Below are 22,909 nucleotides of genomic sequence, written 5' to 3'. Positions count from 1 at the left end.
CCTCAATGAACGACTGTCCTTCTACACCCCAAACCTCCAGCTGCGCTCCGCCGACCTCGCCACCGTTCCTCGCATCCGCCGAATGACCGCAGGAGGCAGATCATTCTCCCACCTCGTCACAAAGACATGGAACACCCTACCCGCCCATCTGCGTCAGTTCCAGGACCTGCATACCTTCAGGAGACTTCTCAAAACCTGGTTGTTCAACGAGTAGCTGCTGCTCCCCACCCATTTGCGCCTTGAGACCCTCACGGGTGAGTAGCGTGCTCTACAAATGTTCTGATTGATTGATTGATTCCCCTTACTTTCCCAAAATCGGATATTAGTAAGATCACAAGTTTTATTTGGGCACATAAAGGGTCCAGATTGGCTTGGAAGAAATTAAGGCATAGGTTGATTAAAGGGGGGTTGGCCATTCCAGATATAAAGTGGTATTGTTTTGCTTTTCAATTTAAAAATATTCAGATGATGCTCACGAAACCTGACGAGTCGACCTGGGGTAGGCTATTAGCAGAGATGATAAGGCAGGAGGGCGGAGAAGGTTTTTTATATAAATTCAGAGGTAGGTATTTCAAAAAAGTTTGTTTGAAATTTTTAAAGGCTGCTCTTAGACTTTGGTATAAGGTCAGAACCAGATGGGGGATAGGGTACTATTGGAATTTTGCCCCAATCTGGGACTCCCCTGGGACACCGGAGTTTCTTAAAGATCGTCTGTCAATATCAATTAAAAGAGCAGGTATCACCATCTGGTTAGATTTGGTATCCTTTGAGGGGGTACATCCATGGGAGGCTCTAAGAGCAAGGATTGGAGAGGGCTTTTCCAGATTTAAATATATACAATTGGTCTCCTGGTTTGCAGCAGAGAAGAGAGAAATTCAAGGGTTATGAGAGGTTGAATGTTCCCTTAAAGATATAAATCCTAAATGCAAAGAAATCTCAAAATGGTCTAAAATGTGTGTAGAGGCAGAGGATAAGGAACTCCCCCCATCATACCATATATGGAATCAGGTCCCCCTTGAATGTAACATTGAAGACCTTTATGAACCCGCTCTGAAGTTGCTGTATAAGTATGTCAAGACGGCCAATCTTAAGAAGAACCACTTCTTTGCTATCAATAGACTATATTATACTCCTGCCAGGATCGCAAAGTTTGCTCCTCTCTCAAATCCTAAATGCCCAAGATGGGACCTTATCCAGGCTAATGAGCTACACATCTTTTTTGAGTGTCTCAGACTCTTTGCTTTTTGGAGGGAAATAGAGGAAGCTTTATGTGGGATAGTCAGAGAGAAAATCATTTTAAATGTGTCTATGGTGTTATTTGGAGACGATGGCGCTCTGAGTAAAAAACTGAGATACATGCACAGAGGTTTATTGTTGTACTTGATTGTAATAGCCCAAAGGGAAATATGCCTGAGGTGGGGAGATCCTGTGCTCCCCAAGTCCCAGGATTGGGTGAAAACTGCTTCCATAATGGCCAGACTGGACCCGGGGAGTGATAATGACAATTGTTTAAATATCTGGCAGGCCTTTACAGATTAGGGTAGAGGCCTGGGCTTTATGTAATTCCTGCTGGTCCTATGATTACACCAAGCTACCAACAAAGAGGCTGGTCCGGTCTGGGTACCCGACCAAAGCGAATGTCGTGGCTGCGGGGCGCACAGGCTGGAAAGGCGGCCATTTAAGAATTGCAGACGCTTTTGGTGAGATGAGGACAAAAAAAAAGACAAAAAAAAGAGCCAGGCCTGTTAAAGAAGAAAAGGAACTTAAATCGAGACTTGGAATCAAGGTGAATTGAGAGGTCTCATAAGAATCAAGAGATGCTGATGTGATGTTAAGTAAATGTCAATCATGTAACACTCCAATTGGGACATAGACATGTGCATACTGAATAATCACTCAGACATCAAAATTACAAAATATTTACCTAAGCCCCTTCCAGCTGTCACATGATTCACATCTGTTGTTCATTAATAAATGCAAGTGGCCTGTTCCAAGTGCGGTATCTATGTGTCTCTTTTCCCAGCAAAGCAATGCACATAACCAGGGCAGTCCTTTAATCTTCACTGACAGGTGAGCATGGGAATGAAAGGTATAGGTATGAGAAGCATACATTATATTATCAGGAAATGGATGCACTCATTGCAGTATCAGAAGCCGTAACTCGTTGAAAGGTTTATGGCTAACTCTAAGGTTGATTTTTTTTTTAATGTAATCTCTGAGTCATTATGCCAAAATAGCTGTCTCCTTTAATTATCCGTCTGCGCCTTGCACACTGATCCATAATATAAAAATAAAAATACGCTTTTTTTCTTTACCCTCGAAGTAGCTATCATTTGTTAAACTGCTTGATGATCTAATTCTTATGAATGGAGAAACTCAGTGCTGACAAAAGATTGAACATAGTCAGCCTTTGCTTGTATTATGGAACTATCTTTGTGGTGCTATTCAGAGGATACAATCTCTTGTTGCAGTATGGAATTGGTATTCAGGCGAAGGATTACATTAGTGACCAAACCAGATGCTTCTTCGTTGACAATGGCATATGATTTTTTCATTTAATGCAAAAGGGCCTTCAGCAAATGGAACAATGGGATGACTTGGTGTGTGGTGAAATCCTTCTTCCTGACTTCCTGTATCAAATTTTCAAAATGCACAATAATTTGGCTTCCATTTTTCAGCCTCCGTTGTCATGGCTTTGGAAGTGACACATCCTCTAATTTGTAGCACATAATCATTGATAGACCTGAACGCTTCACATAGGTATTCCAGCATATAATTGGAAGATAGAAAGTGGAATCTTAATGGGCTGGTACAGCTTGTATAGGACTAGGTTAGAATACAGTGTTATCTTTAGCTAGTTTCCTGGATTTGAAGGAATGGCTGAAATGTGTGCTATTCCTGTGAAACGTGAGCAGTATACTGTGGTCTACTCTATTTCTTTTTTTTAGGAAGTCCTGCACAATAGAGTTGATGCACAGCTGCATAACTTAGCAGTCTAAAATATCCTCCATCTGAAGAGGTCTGACAATATTACTACCATTGTCTGTAGCAACAAATCAAATGCTGAGGCCTCTTGTGTGAAGCAATTTTTAGACTTTGTTAGACTTGTCAGCTTTAGGTTAGTCTTCCCTTAACCCTTTTGCCTTCACCCTATTTTTCTGAATTTCGTTTTGCTGGCCTTAGTACTCTATGCACTTACCACTGCTACCCAGAGCTAAAGCGCTTGCATTCACACCCTAAAACATGGTAAATTTAGTTTACACCTGATTGACATATTTAATTTATTTGTAAGACCCTACTAAAGTGGTATACCATATACGCAGAGCCCGTAAATCAAATGCTACTAGTGGGCCTGCAGCACTTATTTTGCAACCCACTTGATCAGCCCCTTAAAATGTGTTCTAGGTCTGCCATTGCAACCTGAATGCAGCTGTAAGCTGCCAATTCAATTAAACTTACAAAAATGACTTTCTTGACAAGCCTTCAACTCTCATTTCGTAAAAATATGAGTGACCTCTGAGGTAGGCTTTAGGCAGCCCATAAGGCAGGGTGCATCATAATTAAAAGGTTGTTTATGTGTTTTTAAGGTTTAGCTATCCTGAAAAACTCATCAATTTATGTTTCACTACTGTGAGGCCTACCTCTGTCAAAGAATAACATTTGGTTGCGTAATTGCATTTAATAAGTGCTAACGTTTCAGTAGGAGCAGGCAGGAAATTCATGTTTGGAGTATATGAACTTATAATATAAAATCCTCGTTAATGGTAAAGTCAGATTTTAAGTTTCAATTTTGAAAATGCCACTTTTAGAAAGGTGGCATTTTACCGTCCTAGCTATTTCGTGCCCGCAGCTTGTTCCTGGGTCACATTACTGGGTGTAGTTGGCAGTTGAACTTTGTTTATTCCTCCCAGACAGCCACACAATGGAGAAATTAGGTGTGCCTGGATGGGCCATTTTAGACCTGTCAGCCTTAGGGTGATCTTCCCCCAACTTTTTTCCTTCCTCCTCCATTTTTCTGACCTTGTTTTTGCTGGACTTAGGACTCTGTCAGTATACAAAACAGTGATGGATGGAATGCTTGAATTAATCTCAGTCACTATGAATCACTCAGGCCGAATCACAATCCATGTTTCTTTAGAACACATGCCTACTCAGTTTGGACCCAGTCATATGCAAATCAGCCTTGATCCTGCTCCAATAAGAACAGTCCAGCCGAAACTGCCAAGCCAGGTCATCCCTGAACCGGAACATAAGCAACCCAGGACCGTTTTCACCCTAGTTATGGGCTCAACAGTCAGGTACAGCTCTGTTCCAGTAAAACAGTGTGCACAGGACCCACGTCTGGACCTACAATCCCATCTATGGTGACACAATAAGTATACAGAACAGTGATAGATGGAATGCTTGAATTACATTTCAGCCGCTTGTAATCACTCGGGCCACATCCCAATCCATCTTTATTTTGCATACCGACCACCTCAGTCTAGACCTAGCCATATGCAAATCATTCTTGATCCTGCTCCAATAAGAACAGGCTAGCCCGAACTGCCTAGCCAGGTCCTCCCTGAGCCAGAACACAAGCAACCCAGGACCTGTTTCACCCTGGTTATGGGCTCATCACCCAGGTTGTACCTAACATTGGGATTGCCTTATTACATTTTATAAGTGCCATTTCCAAATGGGAATATATGACTGGTTCAAGTTTGGTGTCATAATGTAAAACCCTAACTTATGCTGAAGTTGGACTTTAAATTACAATTCTTAAAATGCCATTTTTAGATAGTTAACATTTTCTTGCCTTAGCCATTTGGTGCCTGCAGCCTGTCTCTGGTCAAATGACTGGGTATAGTTGGCAGATGGACTTTGTATATTTCTCCTAGACAGCCACACACAATGGGAGCTTAGGTGTGACTAATTGGGCCATCTCAGGAAGGATGGGAGGGAGGAGATGAGCCCAGCCTCACTTACACCTGAATAGACTATGTTATGTCTCGACACAAAGGGCTACAGAGCCACTTTAGTTAGTCTGGAGCCGGGGCAGGAGTGGCAGGACATCTGGGCACTTCAAAGGCACAACTGTGTATAAAAGAAGGACCTCAGGCACCACCACCACTTCAGTACACTTCTGGACCTGTGGAATATTCTGCCAGGAGGAAGGGCTGCTGTGATGCTGAAGGACTGCCACTCTGCTGGACTGCACTCTGCTAGACTCCTGTTTTGCTGTGCTGACTTGCTCCTGCTCCCCCCTTGCCTGGATTATAAGGACCAGACCTGCATCTCTTGACCCCAGACGCCCAGGGTTAACCCAAGGGCTAGTTGGATGACCTCTTGATCTGAAGCTTCAGGGACATAACAGGCTTCCAACAACCTTGCACTTGGAAGTGTGCCTAATGTGATTGTGAGCAGAACTGATGCATCTTCTCTACTGAGCAGAGTTTCTCTGAGTAGAACCAACACAGAACTAACGCATCTCCTAGGCTGAGTGGTGCATCCCTAAGCAGAACGGCCACACAGCCACTGCTGTCTGGATTGGACCCTTCACAAAGATCCGAATTGACCTCATAGTCCTCGGAACAGACACTTTGCCCCAGCAGCATGGTGCATCCTCAGTCCAGGCTGTTGCATCTCTCATGATGATGACAACCTCGATGACAAAGCTGGACTCTACATTGCAGCTCCTCAGAACCAATGCATCAACAGCTGCCGTACTTTGCATCACAAGCCCTGTTGACGGGATCCTCGACAACGATGCGAAAGGACCTTGCACTGCACCCTCACAACATATCAGATTCAACGCATCACTTCTGCTGCCCAGGATTTAAGGTACTTTGTTCAGCATGCCTAACTGGGTCCCTGTAGCTGGCCCACACCCCATTGTGGTCAGCATGAACTTGTGACTTTGTCCCGGGCCAGCGCGACCAGATATCCCCAGTTGGTGCTTTGTGTTTTTGACACTATTTTCACTAGAAACTCTAAAATGTAATTTCTACGGTTCTACTAATTGGATTTTTGTCATCTTCGTCTTGTTTTAATTACAAAAATTACTGTATTGTTCTGAATCTGTTGTGGGCTCATTTATTGGTATGTTTTCACTGTTTACTGTTTGGTTTGCAGTGTTGGACAAATACTTATACTTTACACATTGCCTCTGAGTTAAGCTGAACTGCCCTGTGCCAAGCTACCAAGGGGATGAGCACAGGTTAAATTGAGGTTTGCTTGTGCCTTACCCTGACATCATCATTGCTGTTTGACTAGGGCTTACACCCCAGTCAACCAACAGCTCAATTTCTTAAAGACCATCTCTGGCAGGATGGGGAGATAGAGCTGGGCACAGCCCCACTTGCAAAATAATTGGTTGTGCCCGGCCTTAACATGAAGGACTTCATACTACCACATTATGCCTGAAGACAGGCTGGGGCCAGGGTAAGGGTGGACAGAAATTCCAAGCACTTCAAAGGAAAATCTCTAGAAACTTTTCCTACTTCAAAGAACGCACCAGGTATTAAAATAGGACTCTCAGACACACACTTCAATTCACTTTCAAGATCTGCAAAAGGATTCTCTGAGTACTGCCTGCTGCTGCTGTGGCCTGGTATTTACTTCCGAAGAACTGCTTTGATGCACCTGGAAGGACTTTTCTACTGCTTGAAACCTGCTTTGAACCCTCAGAGGCCTGTCCTGCTGCTTGAGCCCTGCTCCACCTCTTGAACCCAGGAATACTACAGTGGCCTCCTGGTCAGAGCCCCAGGGACAGAAAAGGCTCCAGAAATTGTTTGGCTATAAAGTGCTCTCAAAACCGAGAGGAGACCAGTACCTACCTGCTTCTCAATCCGCCCAAGGTGCATCATTGGTTGGCCTGACTCCCTAATCGAGTACAGCTTGCAGCTTTGTTCCTCTGGAGGTTTTTAACTTCCAAAAAAGACTTAGTGCCTGATTTAGATCTTGGCGGTAAAGGTCCCACCGTCCCTTTTTCGATGTATTCACTGCCCACCGAATTTAGATATTGGTGGGTTCATGGGCAAAAGACCACCACAGTCCTCCTGCCTCCATCAGGAATCTTCAAATGCATCGACGGCGCCATAGGCAGAAGCATCTGGTGGCTGGACTCCAACCTAGAGTCCCACCAAGCTTATTATGATGTGCCTTTCCGTCGAGGCAACTGTGGTGGGAATACCTCCTACTTTGAGTTGGCAGAATCGATGGAAATGAGGCAAAAACATTCCTTTTTTCCTGCTTCCTGCGTCCTTTTCTGTCTTGTACCCCAACTCCACCATAACAACTCTGTTGTCACCAAGATCTAAGAACAGCTTCTTGTACAATTGTTGTTCTATATCTTGTGTGTTGACAATTGCCGCAGCCTCGTGTATTTCTGCATTGCTCTTGCATGCAATATTTTTCTTAGGTGTAATGCAGTAATTTTCCTACTTATCAAGGTAAATTGAACACACCTCTATTGACACTTATAAATAATAACTGTTCTTGTGATTCTTGGGGATGTTGTGCTAGTGGTACCTGTGTGTGGACATTCAATAATGTATGTATGTTGTGTGAGTAGCATGCAATATGTAACACAAATGAACATAACACATTGTCTACATAGGTTTTTTCATGCAAACATCACACATAAGTGTATTGACACATTAATAAGTTATACTTTCCAGTCTGCACTCCACCAGGAACTCACTCCGTCAGCAGACCACCGCTAGGACACTGCCAGCACAACGGAAACAGCTAAACCAGTTTAGTGCAATCCCACCGGCCTGACGGCGATGGAGTACTGTTAGCCAGTAGAGAAGACCGCCGTGGTCTACTGTCTATTGCCTCAGATATCTAAACTAATGCCAGAAGTAAGTGCAGTCATAACCGAGCTCACAAGAGCACTCTTTCTGTAATAGAGCACACATTTGGCATTCTGAAAGAAGGATTTGTTGGTCTTCATTATAGTGGGGGGCCAGTCATTGTCTGCAAAATAATAGCTTCATGCGCTATGCTGCATAATCTTACAACAAGATGTTGCCTATCCACAAACCAAAAATTAAATATAAGATACATTTTTAAGAGTAGGCAATAGTCCATAGTCAACATTCTCAAAGGAGAAGAGGTCACTTGGTGACCCCTTCTCGTTTGCTAATGGCTTATCACTTCCTATGAGGAGGTGGGAAAAGACTACTGTTTTGTGACCGCAATTTGGTTGCAAAACAAAACAAATACCACTACGATTCTGTATTTGGAAGGAAACGCACCTTCCAAATAGTGAATCAGTATTGGGTCACAAATCCATATTGCAATTTGGTAACTTAAGGTTTGTTTATATGAAAATATATGCAAATCGTGCAATTTGTCAGAAAAATGCTTTCCATATCTGGCCCCAAATTCCTATCTAAAGAAAGCTGAAAGTAATGCCAATTATTTAATATTTTGAAGGCTTCATGGGTAACATCACTCTCCTCAGATTGGAAAATTGAAAATTGATTTATTTTATCTTACTTGGTGGGAAACGATCAACTCTACAAGCTTTCAATTTTTCTAGTGATGCATTTTTACATAATTTACCTTGGTGGTCACCTATTTATGATTACATTAATAATGTATTCTCATTTTCCGTGGAGACGCTACAGAGGACTAGGGGAGGTGGATTAACGACACAATGGGGGGCTATAAGGGGGCCGGCCCCACTCAAGAATGTGTAGGCCATGATTCTCTGTATATGACAACTGATGCTCTCATGAGATTGTCTCTGTACGATGTGGTTTCTTGAGCTTTTTGTTAATACAAAGATTCTTTTTAAATAAAAAATAAATGTATTGTAATTTTCTATATATTTCTCCACTTGTTTTCTTCTTCTTGTTGCTCCTCTTTAGTATGTATATTTTCATTGTATTAAGAAATATTTATTACCTTTGCATTTTCATCTAATGTATGTCATGATTTTACTCTAAGAAAGAAAAAAATCTTGAACATTAAAAAATTATAATTCTGATTATAAACAATATTATGTTTTTATACTACGTGGAGTATGATATTGATTGATTGCGCTCCAGAATCACAGCAAAAGTATGGCAACAGGAGCCATGAAATTAGTACTTGCACATTCCGTTCAGATGGAATGTATTTTCATCCTTAACATATATGAAGAGTTACATTACTGGATCCGGACCTATCCAACGATATCCTAGAAGAAAACCAAGCCATAATGTTTAAACTACCCCCCTACCCTCCCCCCTCCCTGGTCGCTAAAGATAATTCCCCAATATGTCAGATCACCCAGGCCAGACCACGTCTCACAAATGTTATGTCTCTCCTACATTTACGGACTCTGAGTGGTTCATATATATTATTATTTCCCCTCAACCAGCTTGACCTCCCTGAGCTTCTCAGACCCCTGGGAGGAGGCTCTCCCACCCACGGGGATTTATGCTATCATAACATTCCAAGCCATCGCATCATCTTCCAATTTTTCTCCTGGCTCTCTTCATCCGGATTAACTCTGCTACTGCCCATTCCCGTGGGTCTTTGGCCCAGCTAGCCATTGTGGGTGGTTTCGGACTCATCCACCCAATTGCAATTCTTCGTTTGGCTAGCACTAACCCCAGTTGCAAAAATGTTCTTGTGAGCTTTTTCCCTTTAGGGCTAGGGAGGAGTCCAAGTAATATCTCCCTAACGGTGTGGGGTATCTGCCACCCTGTAATCACTTGTAAGCTATCCACCACTGACCTCCAGCAAGTTACCAGATCAGCACAATCACAAAGCATGTGTAAGAAGTGGGCGTCCTCATAACCACATCTAGGGAATGGACCAGGCATTCCGTGTATATTTTGTGTAATACTCGTGGAGTCAGATAGGTTTGGTGCACGATGTTATACTGTGTAAGTTTAAACCTAGTGTTAGAGCTAATTCACTTGACCCCTTCATGCACCTTCCTCCACTCAGTTACAATTAAGGGCACGTCCAGAATTGCATCCCATTTGGTCTGAACTGGAAGGGGGTTAGCTGGGATGTCGTCCCTGAGTGCCCGGTAAATATTAGAGATTAATCTACGCACTCTCGCCAAAGTTTCAATTGCATGCAGTGTAGTCAAAATAGTCGGTTCGCATGGAAACATCGGCCACAGTTCGCAGGCCACCGCTGATATTTTCCCATATTTGAGGTATTGTCCCCTACACAGCGCAAACGTAGATTCCACCTCCTACCTGGTAAGGAACTGCTGGGTAGATTATAGGTCCCCATCACATGACATCCCCCTTCCATCCATTTAATAAAGGACATGTTACAACGTATCTGTTTAAATGGTACCACCGCCCATAATGGGGCGTCCGGAGCATAAGGTGCCCTTTTCACCACAGTTTTTATTGCTACTTCCCAAGTCGTGGCCACATGTCGAGTAATGCATTGAAGCCGATCCGGCACCCTCGAGTCCACTTCTATTACAGTTATTATGTTATGTGAGAAGTATGGGTAATTTGAGACCATCAAGAATTGGAATACATGAGCAAATTGCAATAGAGATATCATCACAACTTTTATATTGTGCAATAATTCTAGACTGGAATTTGCAGCATTCAATCATCGATTACCTTAGACCAAGCTATCAAGCATTGTTCTCTGCCATCTAATAAAAAGCAAGAAATGTTTAATGTGGGAATTGATTGTTCTCTCTTTGTTCGAAGATCTATCTTGGTATCAGTCAACGACCTTACAAATGCTCCAGCTGGTGATGGTTAAGAAATCGATCTGCCTATATTAAAACATGGCAAGGGAAGCTTACTCCTAGTAAAAGGATTGACATTCATTATTTAAGTAAAAATATTATAACCATTTACTTTCACTATAATTAATACACTCATTGTCAAAGACCAATGAGGGGAAGTACTACAGTACTAAGCAGGGGTGGAGTGAGATGGGGTGTATTCACTGGGTTCAATCCACCCCAGTTTACCTTAACAAATACTTCTGGTCACACATTTTAGTTTTTTTTTATCTGTACAATTGGTAGTGGGACTTAGTGAGTGGGGAGGACATGCTGATGCCTACACACCCTGAAACAAATTACAAGAGTTTGTGTGAGGCCATTTCAGTTATTGTGCTTTAAAATCATCAATAAAAATGTAGGGTTTGAACCAGTGAAAATGCTTTACATAATATACCAGCTAAACTTGACTTGAAACACTGTTGTTCCTGGTAAGTGAGCGCACAATTTCAATTGACTATACCTGAAAGATCTTTTGAATGGTTATTTAACATTCAAGACTGTTTTTACATACAACTTGTGCCTACCCATAGTCTCTTGTGTGTTTGTGGTATTTGTAAAGCATAAACCAAGGCAGAATACAGCTATGTGATTTATAGCTTTGAAGCAAAGACAAAACCAATGAGCCATTGGAGGTGTAGCTGGTTTCTGGGAATGCATGTGGACTGTTACTTTGTCAAAATGTAATATTCTCTACAAAGGTATGTCTTTAACTCTTTCTCAAATTTGAGAAGGGTTAGGCAGTCAATATGGATGAAGAGATGCCAGCCCTGGCCCTCAGTGCATAGATGCAAACAACATGTTGCTTTTCTTTTTCTTGTTTTACAGTTCTTCATGGCTAGTCTGATGGTATCTTGGATGTGGATTTGCTGAAAGTCACCAGAGGTGGTGAGCTTGCATTCCATATATATTTGAATGCTGGTCCCGATGAATTTATAGATGTTGCTGCTGGTTTTGAGGCTGGTGCATGCCTGCAGGGGAAGCCAGGGAAGTTCTATCAGAATGAGGTCATATTTTTTCAGGTCCATTGTAAGGCATGAAATGGCATGTGAAAAAGGGTCTGTGTGGAATCTGGAAGCCTGTGGAGCAGGACGTTGACAACAGCTAGATTCAAGAGGGTTGGAATGAAATGGTTTTACTTTCGTCAGTAGAGATATCTGGTACCAGTCCATGTTTGTTTTGTTTGTGATGTGTTCCATTTGCATCAGGTTGGTGTCCTGGCCGAAACCAAATTATTTGGCACTGGGGGACTGTTTGGATTCCTATCTATCAAGGTTTCTGTTATTGATCCAGGTTTTAACTTATTGTTTTCGGTTGTTCCTAGTAAATGTGCTGAGTTCTGTTTTGATGTGGTTAATTTTCAGGAAGGTACTGGACATCCAGTCTGGTTGATGTGCAGGTGCAGGTAGAATGATGTGATGCTAGCGTATTAGTCAATATTGATGCTGCTCAGATGCCCCATGTGGCAATGTATATATTGAAGACAGTGGGGGACAAAATAAAACCCAGGTGCGCTGTACAGGTGGTAGAAATCTTTTGGGACATGGAAGTGCTCATGTGAACAAGCTTATCTATGTAGGAAAGTTAGGAGGACTTCATGGAGTGGATGAGGTTTGAAATATCAATGGGAAGGCTCATCTTCCTGCACAAAAACAATCCCCTGAGGCATTTTCCTGTTCCAAATCTGCTGTTTAGAAAGAGGACAACACGAGGAGAAGATATTTCTCCTTGTTACACCTCCACTCAGAAGAAGGAGCATTTTGGCGCATTCCTAGGTCTACCAGTAATGATGAAACTGGGAATGCATCAAAATCCCCGGGTTTTGCATGAGAACACTCAAACACCACCCATGGAAAACCTCCCTGGAGCAGAGTAATGCAATGCAGACATTTGTGCTGCGTTTGTTACTCCAAATGTATCAAGCCACACAGGGCCACATAAGGGGGCCTTGCATGACTTCATAAATCACATCTTAGGGTTTGCACTGATTTTGCACCATGTTGCGTGGTGCAAAAGGAGCGCAATACCTCAGTAAATTGGCCCAAAGCATTTTAAAATTACAATAAAGCTTGTACCCTGTGATCAGTAAAAACTGTCAATGTTATTCTGTGAATAAGCATTTAAAAGTGACAATAAAGCATATTTATACCTTCTGATCAGTTAGAACTGTCACTATTATTCTTTAGATAAAGCTTTTAAAAAATTGCACATGGGCCTGTGTGTTTCTCAATAAATTCTCAACATTGAAAACACAAACGTCAATATAGCCCCTGGCGGGCATCACATTTCGATCACAGTGCCTGTAACCATAGACTTCATCCCTAGAGAGTGCTGTATAACACGTACACTTTTTTTAACACCTTGTAGGCCACAGTAACTGTACCGATAGACTTTGCCCCTAGAAGATACTGCACTCCCAGCTCAAGAGCACATGCTCCAGCCAGGGCAGCACTTAAAATTAGAAAGAAAGCCTGGTGAAGTCATGCTTTTGTAGACACCTCAGACTTAGAGTCAGCACTTTTCCCATCAGTTCCTTGGGCCCTCATGGGGAGCTTCAGCTCTTCCGCAGCTCCCCTGCACTCTTTTTGTCTTTGTTGGTGGTGGCCCAGCCCTCCATAGGCAACTGCAAGGGCAAAACAACTGTGCAAAATTAACAAGCCCTGCAGGACATTATGGAGCACTACTCCGCAAGCAGTGAATATTTTATATGCAGCTTTCCCGCTGCCTCGGGGAGAGCTACTGCCTTTGTCTGTCTTTGTTTTTCTGCTGTGCAGCCTTGCGCCATGTGGCCCTTTTCTATTTTTTAAGGGGTGCCCGTTCCCACAAGGGCACCCCGCACTCCGTTGATGTTGGGAAACGGGCAACTGTTGGCTCCCCACGTGAGCACAACTCCACTGTAGTGCTGCGGGAGTCAGCAGATTTCCGCTGCCTTCACCGCTCATCACTGCTCTGGTGGGATGCGGTCATGAGCCCTGTCCTCACCCTCTTTGCACTCTGGGAAGTCTAATTGAGCTTCCCCATCTTCTCTGGCAGTTGGGGGCCAATAGTTGGGGTCCCCAGCCCCCAGATAGATTAACCAGCCTGGGGGTTGTGGTCTCCAGGCCCATTAGACTCTGGGAAAGGGACACCATGCATGCCCCCTTCCAGCCTGAACCTCTGCATTCCTTATGACGGCAACCCCAGGACCCTGGCCCACCCCTGTGGAGCTCCACGCACTCCGGCCTTGCTGAGGGGTCAAAGGTCAAATCTTTGCAGGCTCATCTCTTGGGCCTGTTTGGTTGTTTTACTTAGCTCCAGTCTCGTTTTACTCCTGCTGGTGAGCCCTAGCCTCCTGGAGCACTTTCACCAGGTCTCCTGACCTCAAAGCTGACAAACTTTGCAGAGATCTAATTTCACTGGATCCCTGTACCAGCCTTTCTCCTTGTTTTCCTCTGGGCCTCTCTCCTTCTTGTGCATAAGCCAAGTCTTCCCCCAACTAGTCCTCAGGGGGTGTAAGGGGACTAGCTTTCCCTGGTCCAGGGGATAGCCACACTGGCCCAGGGGCAATTGAAGTCAGTGTCCTAAGTCCAGATGGTATTAGGGATTTCTTCCTACCAATTGTCCATAACAGCTGCCTCCAGTCCCAGGGTCCAGCAGAAAATGAAAACCAACAAGAGACCCCTCTCCCGTCTTCAGGACCTTTTAAGTGGGGTTGGGAGATTCAAGCAGGGATGCGCCTATGGCCTATCCTGGGGTACAACGTCACCTCTCTGCCCCTGGCCCAACCTTTCTGCACAGCCTGCTGGGACATTTCAAAATGGTGTCTCCAGTGAGCCCTTTGCAACATCTGCCATGGGGGCCTCAGCTTCACCCTCGCTGACATCACTGCCAGCGCCATTCCCAACAAATCTTCAAAGAAAGGCCCCTCCTGGGATGGCTTCAGAGGTCTGGGTAACCTCTTTTTTTTAGTGGGCTAGGACAGGCCTATCCCTGGCACGGTATGACAGCAGGTTGATTGATACAGACCATTCTACCCCATCTCTTTCCTCCTCAGGAGCTGAGGGAAACACAATTAATTGCTCCCTTTGTTTGGGGAGGCTTTTGTTTCTGCTGCTGGAGAGAAGTGTATTTAACTTGACACAGCAGGGTGACAAACTGCCTGGGCTCTGATCCTGAGCTGAGCCAGAGAAATATGAGATTCCTGGATGAACCCCAATCTGTACCGATTTGTTTGTAGACTTTGCAGAATTGATTTCCTCATATAGGTTACACACTAAATTAGACATGCCTCTGGTGTCTGTAGGCCAAGGGGAAAAAAAGCTGCACTCTAAGGCAGCTCTACCCATAAATGTATAATGGTGTCACTACAGACAAGGCAGTAAACCACACTAAGGGGGATATTCTCAAGAATGTGTGATAATCATCGCAAAATTAGCTTAACGCAACTTTGCACATCGCAGTCTATTGCGGGAAAATAATACCGTGGTAATGCGGTAGTCTCAAGCCAGCGCTACCATGCGATAGGCTCACGATAACTCGTCAAATGTGCGCGATAAAGTCAACGTGACGCCATAAAAATGCAAAACACGAATGCAAAAATATCTGCGATGAAGGCAATCGCGATACAAAAATCTGCAAAAACCAGCCTCAGGCCTGCAATTCCCACACGTCATGCGGGAAAATGCACTATAAACGCGAAAAAAAAGGGCTGAAAAAGAAACTGCGTAGCACTTTGGATGCACCCGGACTGAGTGCAGAGGCCAACGCGAACCCCAAAAGCCCCTCAGACCACCAGCAAGGAACCTTGTGGTCGTGGAAGGTGAAGGAGAAAAGGTAGAGGCAGACAGGGTGCAGTCCACAGGAAAACCAGATCAGCGTCACGGAGGTGAAAGAACACTACCATCCACTGAATGTCAATATGACAAACGTGAATGCAGTCGGAGTGTCGAAGAGGTCTATGAAGGAGGACAAGAGGCGCTGGCATGATGTGAAAAGCCAAACCAAGCACAAACCCGCTGCCAACAGGAAGGCGGGATCGACGACAGGAGGTGGGAGTCCTGCACCACAGGAGGAGATGGAGGAAATGGAGGCTACAGTCATCAGGGTGGAGATGGCGCAAGGAGTTGGGAGTCCGGATACAGCTCGATAGGACTTGACACAACATCAACAGGGTGAGTAACGACCAGGGACTGGGGAGATGGGGATAGATGGGCACAATGGCACACATGCACAACGATGTGTAGTACACTGCACCCCCACAATGACCCTAGATCATGTCCCTGATCCCGTGGCACACTGCAGCACACACACATAGCAATAACAGCACATCCGACGACAATGTGGTACAAAGTGCAACACCGACACTGCAGAACAGAGGACACAACTGGGTCCGCTCATGCGCAGAAATATGCCAATCACATCTAACATAGCAGGAAACTGTGACATGGAAATGTACGTGTACAACCTCACATCTATCATGCAGTTCAAATGTCCACTGTCCCGCCTCAAATATTCATCACCTCCCATACAGTCACAATGTACATTGTCATACAGTCTGCATGTAAACTAGAACAATGCGTCAACATACATATCAACACAATGTCAACATGCATCTCCTCTTCACATTGCAGAGGGACAAACAACACCTCCAGCAGAGCAGACCAGACTACTCATCAGTGATGCTGGAGAGGACCACCACACCTTTGACACCCATGCTCTACAACTGCCCATGCACATCTTAGACAACCCACTCCCAGGAGAAGGGCAGCCAAGCTACAAAGAGGAGACCCCAGACCCTGCACAGACCACACAGCAGGAATCACCCGCCACCACGGCTGGCTCCCAACACTTCACCTCAGCACACATCGTATTCCAATGCCAGGTGTCAGAATGCCAAAAGGAGGTAGCCGAACAGGTGCGGGTGGGGTCAGAGCTCATGGAAGCCGAACTAGATCACATACGTGGGTGTTCAAGTCCCATCAGTGACCACCTACACCCCACAAAGGAGACCTACACCTCGACAGAGACACATGCATATGCACATTTCCTGTAATGAACCACGCCCAGAGCGATGTGCTTTTTATTCACACCCCTGCGCTGGCCTGGCATACCCCGGGCCGGCCCACTCTGCTCACGCTTATAGGGGGGACGTCACAAGCTACATTTCCAGGATCTTCCCTACTGGCTGGGGTGACATGGTTGCATCCACTGTCTACTACACTTCATACACCAGCAGTGCATGTGGACATGGATATGTCTGTGGGCTGCATACTGCAGTCTGTCCAGCACATCTCTGCCACACTTGGCATTGTGTACCCTCTCATTCATGGGTCACTTGCCTCCTTCGCACATGCCTAGTTCCCACCTTTCCCCACATTCTGCTATTGTTTGGCTGAGGTGCCATACCGATGATGGCACATGTACATGGCTAGCCCAGGTTGCCACAGTAAATTATGCTGTCATGTCCGGTGGGTGAGCATGTTGTTTGGCATTTTGAATGTGAGTCTGTGACCTGTGCATTCCCAGAGTTGTGAGTTGCATGATTGTGGAGTTGGGGGTGTGGTGTGTTCATTTGGTACTTGCCAATGAGCAGGGCATTTCCATGGGTGCCATCCTGTTAGTGCTGGTTGATGATGTACTGTCGGTAGAAGTAGGTATCATGCACTCTGCCTGGGTAGGTGGCGACGACGTTGGTGGCGATTCCCAGGTGGTCCACTGTTGCCTGCACATTGATGGAATGCGTGTGCTTTCTGTTGAGGTAATTGTGTTCAGTGTCACCAGGGGCACAAGAAGGACATGTGTGCAGTCAATTGCCCCCCAACATGTGCGGGAAGCCAGCTATGGCGTTGATGCCTTGGTTGGTCTCCAGCTGTTCCTGCGCAGTGTGGGGGGAGTATAGGTACTGGGGTACCAAGCTGATGATGGTATCCAAGACAGTTGTGAGGAACTTTGATAGGGCTGGCTGTGAGACTCCTCCGACTCTGGCGGTTGTTGGTTTGAAGGTCCCAGAGGCCAACATGTGCAGCAGAGCCAGCAGCTTTGTCTACTGAGGGATGTTCGGTGTCCACTGTGTTGGCACCTGAGGCATTACAATTAAAAAAGGGTTGGGTAGGTTCTGTTTTAGTCTCTCCTACCTCCACTAAGAAAAATTGTGTTATAATTTTATGCCACAAGAAATTGAATTGGAAAGTCATATCGCAAGAGATGGATACTGATGGTAGGTGGTTTCTAGCTAAATTGTTAATTAATAACGTTTCTTTGACTGTATTCAATGTTTATGGCCCTACTCAACCTGACTGTTCCATTTGGCCTCAAATCACGCAGAAATGTATTCAGTTTAGAGATGATCTGTTTATCCTAGGAGGTGACTGCAATCAAGTTGTTGATCCCTTTCTTGACCGCCAATCTCAGGTACGCTTCATTCCTCACAAAGCCCATAAACAATTTCTTGACATTTTTTCCCAAACACACCTTGGAGATGCTTGGAGACTCTCTCACCCTGATTCTCTTGACTTTTCTTTCTTTGCTCCTCCTCACAACTCCCTTTCCCGTTTAGACTATATTTTTCTCTCACAGTCTTCATCTCAAAATCTTTTCTCTTCATCTATCGAACCCATTGTCATTTCCAACCATGCCCCGATTGTTGTTCACTTTGATCTCCTCCCTCCACATCCCAGGTCCTCCAGATGGCGTTTTAATAATTCTCTTCTTCTTGACCCTCTTTTTTCTTCTTCTTTCACCACTTTTGTTAACAAATTTTTTGAACTAAATAATGACCCCAACTCTCCCCCTCATATACTATGGGACTCGTTTAAGGCTATAGCATGGGGTTTTATCATGGACTTTGCCTCACAAAAGAAGAAACATTTCCTTCAACAACATAAAGCAACTCTTACAAATATTAAGGCCTTAGAACACAAATTCTATACTTCGCTGACAAACTCGGTTTTACAAGCTCTTGTCCGTGGCAACTTAGCATTTAACAAGACTACAACTGATAATGCGTCTTCCATACTTCTCCGTAGTAGTGCCCGTTAATATGGTGGCCGTAATAAAGTTGGTAAACTTTTGGCGAATTACCTCAAATCTCGTAAATACTGTACTCTAATCAACTCTATCTGTTTTTTAGATGGCAATTCCATTTATAAGCATCAGGACATTCTCAATGAATTTATGTTATTTTATAAAGACCTTTATACCCCAGAATCTCCTCTTTCCACTTCTCTCATTCATCTTATCTTAACAAACTTCCGACCCCGTCTAATGACCACCTTAACTTGTCTAAACTAGAAACAGATCTTTCCCTTAATGAACTATCCAAGGCTTTAAATGTTTTAAAGAAGGGGAAGACCCCCGGCCCAGATGGTTTTTCAGTTGAATTCTATTTACATTTCTCTAGCTTATTACTTCCTAAACTCTTAACCCTTTTTCATGCATTCTTCTCTCTGGTAAGACAGACGGCACCTTCCAAGAGGCCATGTTTTGCTTGATTTATAAAGAAGGTCTGTATCCCATGTTTTGTAAAAATGATCGCCGATTTCCTTGGTCAATGTCAACTATAAGTTATTCGCCAAAACACTTGCTTTACGCTTAGACCCTCTGATGCCTCATTTGGTCGGTAAGTAACAATGTGGCTTCATCAAGGGCAGATTAACTTCGGACAACTGTCGTCTTTTTCTTAATGTCTTGAACAAAATTCCGTCCCTCTCCACATCCTTGGCAGCCATTTCTGTTGATGCGGAAAAAGCTTTTGATAGAGTTGATTGGTCTTTTTTATTCAAATCCTTGAAGTGGCATGGTTTTGGTCATAAGTTGATTTCCCTTATCTCTTTACTGTATTCTGCCCCCAGAGCTTCGGAATTAGTCAATGGCTGCATTTCTGCCTACTTCCCTCTTCAACGTGGAATTCGTCAAGGCTGCCGTCTCTCTCCCCTTCTCTTTATTTTAGCTCTCAAACCCTTTTATCATCAATCCATAATAATGATTCTATTTCTGGTTTCTCTTATGGTGAATAACATTTAAAGCTTTCCGCAGATTATATTCTTCTTTTCATCTCCGATCCTGAAGTTTCTATCCCTCCTTTATTACATGAATTCTCTTCTTTTTCCCTTGTGTCTGGTTACAAAATCAATTCAGACAAAACAGAAATTCGCCCTCTCACATAATGTTGCTTTCAGCATTCCTTCTCTACTACTGGTTTTGCATGGAGTAGTTCTAGAATCAAATACTTAGGTATGTGGTTCTCCAACTCCATTACCTCTTCTGGTAAATTAAATATGACGGAGGCCTTATCTCGGATTGACAAACTATTCTCATCCTGGAATCCTCTTTTTCTTTCGTGGTGGGGTCGATTGGACTCAATTAAAATGATGGTTACTCCTATTTTAATTTATGCTCTCTCCATGCTCCCTGTCCATATTCCTGCTTGTTATTTTAAAAAGATCGATTCTCGCCTCTCCAGCTTCCTTTGGAAAAATAAAAAAGCTAGGATATCCCTTTCTTCTCTTCGTAAGGCAAAATCTAATGGGGGTGTGAATTTTCCTGATTTTCGTGTGTATCAGAATTCCTTCTGTCTCAGTCAGGCTTCGAGATGGCTCCTTTCCGAACCTTCCCCCTTTACCCCTCTATGGTTCTCTATTGAAAGAGCTTTACTTTTACCCTTCTCTCTAAAGGAAGTTCTGGCCTTTTCTGCCAAGGCTCCTCTAACCTCTCTTCCCTTGTTTAAACACACTTGTCTCCCGTTGAAACCTTTAACCCAACCAAAATTTGTTCAGAGGGAGTCTTTTTTAGAATCTCCAATGTGGCACAATTCCCTTATTACCATTAACAATAGAACTATCTTTTGAAAATCCTGGCGATCAAAGGGAATAGTTTGGGTCAAGAACCTATTTGATGGCTTTTCTCCCTGTTCCTTTCCCCAATTTCTGGCTACCTTTCATTGTTCCCGTTCTTTTCTACAGAAATTCTCTACTTTAATGGCAGTTATTCTGGATAACTTTTACTCTCTTACCCCTGCTCCCCTTCTCTCTGAACGAAATTCTCTCCTCAAGATTCTTCTTTCTATGCCTAAGGCTTCTCCTATTTACAAGCACTCCTTAGCGCCTAATCCAGATCGTCCTAAAAATAAAATTGAACTTTCATGGGAATTAGACCTGGGATGTGAATGGACTGTCAACTTTTGGGACAATCTCTGATCATGTTCTCCTAAAATTTCTAGATCTGCTTCTCTCACCCAATCTATGTTTTTTCTTTACCATAGACTATATTTCACTCCTACTTCTATAGCTAAATTCTCTCATTCTACTGACCAAACTGCTGGACCTATGGGTCTCCTAATGCTGACCTCATGCACCTTCTTTTTCTTTGCCCTTCTGTTTCTCTTTTTTGGGGACAAAGTTGGTCCTATATTTCTCGTTTATTCAACATTCTCATTCCTTTTTCTATCCCTATTCTTTTCTCTGGGAGTCTGTTTGAATCTTTAGAGCTCCCCTCTCACAAGCATGGCCTTTTTGACCTTATGTTAGCTTTAGCTTTTCAACATATAACTCTTAATTGGAAAACTCTTACAAAACTTTCTGTCCAACACTGGTGGAATAGTCTCTGCCATCTTCATCGACTTGACATTGCTTTTGCCTGCTCTTGCAATCCAATGGTTAATAGAGATCTTTTTTGGTTGCCTCTTACTACCTATTTAGACAAAATGGTGTTTACAAATAATTCTCGTTTAAATTCTGAAAATTTCAAATCCCAGTAATTATTTTATCTTTCTCTGCTTTTTTCCTCTAAAACTTGTTGGCTTATTGTATTTCTTAACTATAATATGATTATTGTTTGCATTTATTTGTTAATATGCAACACCTCATATATTATTCAATTGTAAGAGTTTCCCTTATCCCCCCTTGTCTTCCCTTCCCCCCTTCCTCCCCCTTACTTCCTCGTAAAATGTAAACAGCTTTCTCTTGTTCCTTTATGCTAGCCATTTTATTGTTTCTATATTTAATTCATTATGATCCTTTTTTGTATTGCTGGCCTTCTGTACCTTCTGTTGTTATCCAAATAAGGCTTTAAAACATAAAAATAGGTAGTCAAAACATTCAGGCAGAATTGATGGGCAGAACCTGTTTCCTTACAGCTTCTTTGTCATTAAACAGGTATAAAATGTGCACCCTCACAATTGGTATGAAAGAAGGGATACACAGGCATCTGTGTCCTCTCCCATAATACAGAAGTGCCTCGGGGTGAAAAAGAAAAAATATGTCGATGCCTGTTGTCACCCCAGGACACATCTATAATATGGCTCCTGGTGCCTAATGTCATTATCCAGCATACAGTCCTGGCCTGTGCCGGATGCATCTTTATTGGGTGCACACAGTTAGTGTGCTTCATTCAGCATGTTTGTCCTTATGCCTACATCTGTAGTACATTTGGGTGCAGGACAAATATGTTATCTCATTTTCATGGGCCACCCCTAGTGCAAGTGAGGAAATGCCCTCTTGTGATTACAGAGGTGTAAAATGTTTGTGTGATCTTTATAACAGTAGGGGTGACACAAGCGTCTGTCTATTGGTGATTGTGCCAAGGTTGCTTAAGCCTTCCTCTGATCTTAGGCCTGGCCTAACACAGCTTTATTCCCCAATTAATGACAATTCCTCTCCTTTATACTTTTCAGTTAAGTAACAACTGCAACACATTACAAGCATGAATATAATTGAACTATAATAAAAATATGTATTTTTCCTATTCTCCCAGAATTGTCAGGGTTTTTTTTACAGGGCAAATATTGTGTAATGACTGGTGAGTCTTTTATTGTGGTGTCTTAGGCTCTTAGTACCAAACCAGTCCCCCTGGCTCAACCCTGTAATACTGAAATGCTTTGGGGAAAAGTAAAAGACACCAAAATGCTCAACTCCTGCAAATATTGCCCTGGTATGCAAATACTGTTGTGAATTGTTCAGAAAATGTAACAGTACAGATTTGTGATCCCAGTGGATCCCACTCCACTCTGCTCTGATTCTTGGGGGAGGTTATTGTTTACAAAAGCTATCATCTTAGTTAAAATCTTTGAATTAGTTATTGGTTGGATTGAAACTTCCTTATAGCCAACCTCATGGCTTGTTATCCTCAGGTAGGGAGGATTTAATGTGTCAGAGATTGCATTAAAGCAATTATATAGCTGTTGCTTTC

The sequence above is a fragment of the Triturus cristatus genome, chromosome 8, assembly GCF_964204655.1.
Source record: "Triturus cristatus chromosome 8, aTriCri1.1, whole genome shotgun sequence".
In the NCBI taxonomy this organism is placed as follows: Eukaryota; Metazoa; Chordata; class Amphibia; order Caudata; family Salamandridae; genus Triturus; species Triturus cristatus.
This window is presented reverse-complemented; position numbering follows the sequence as displayed.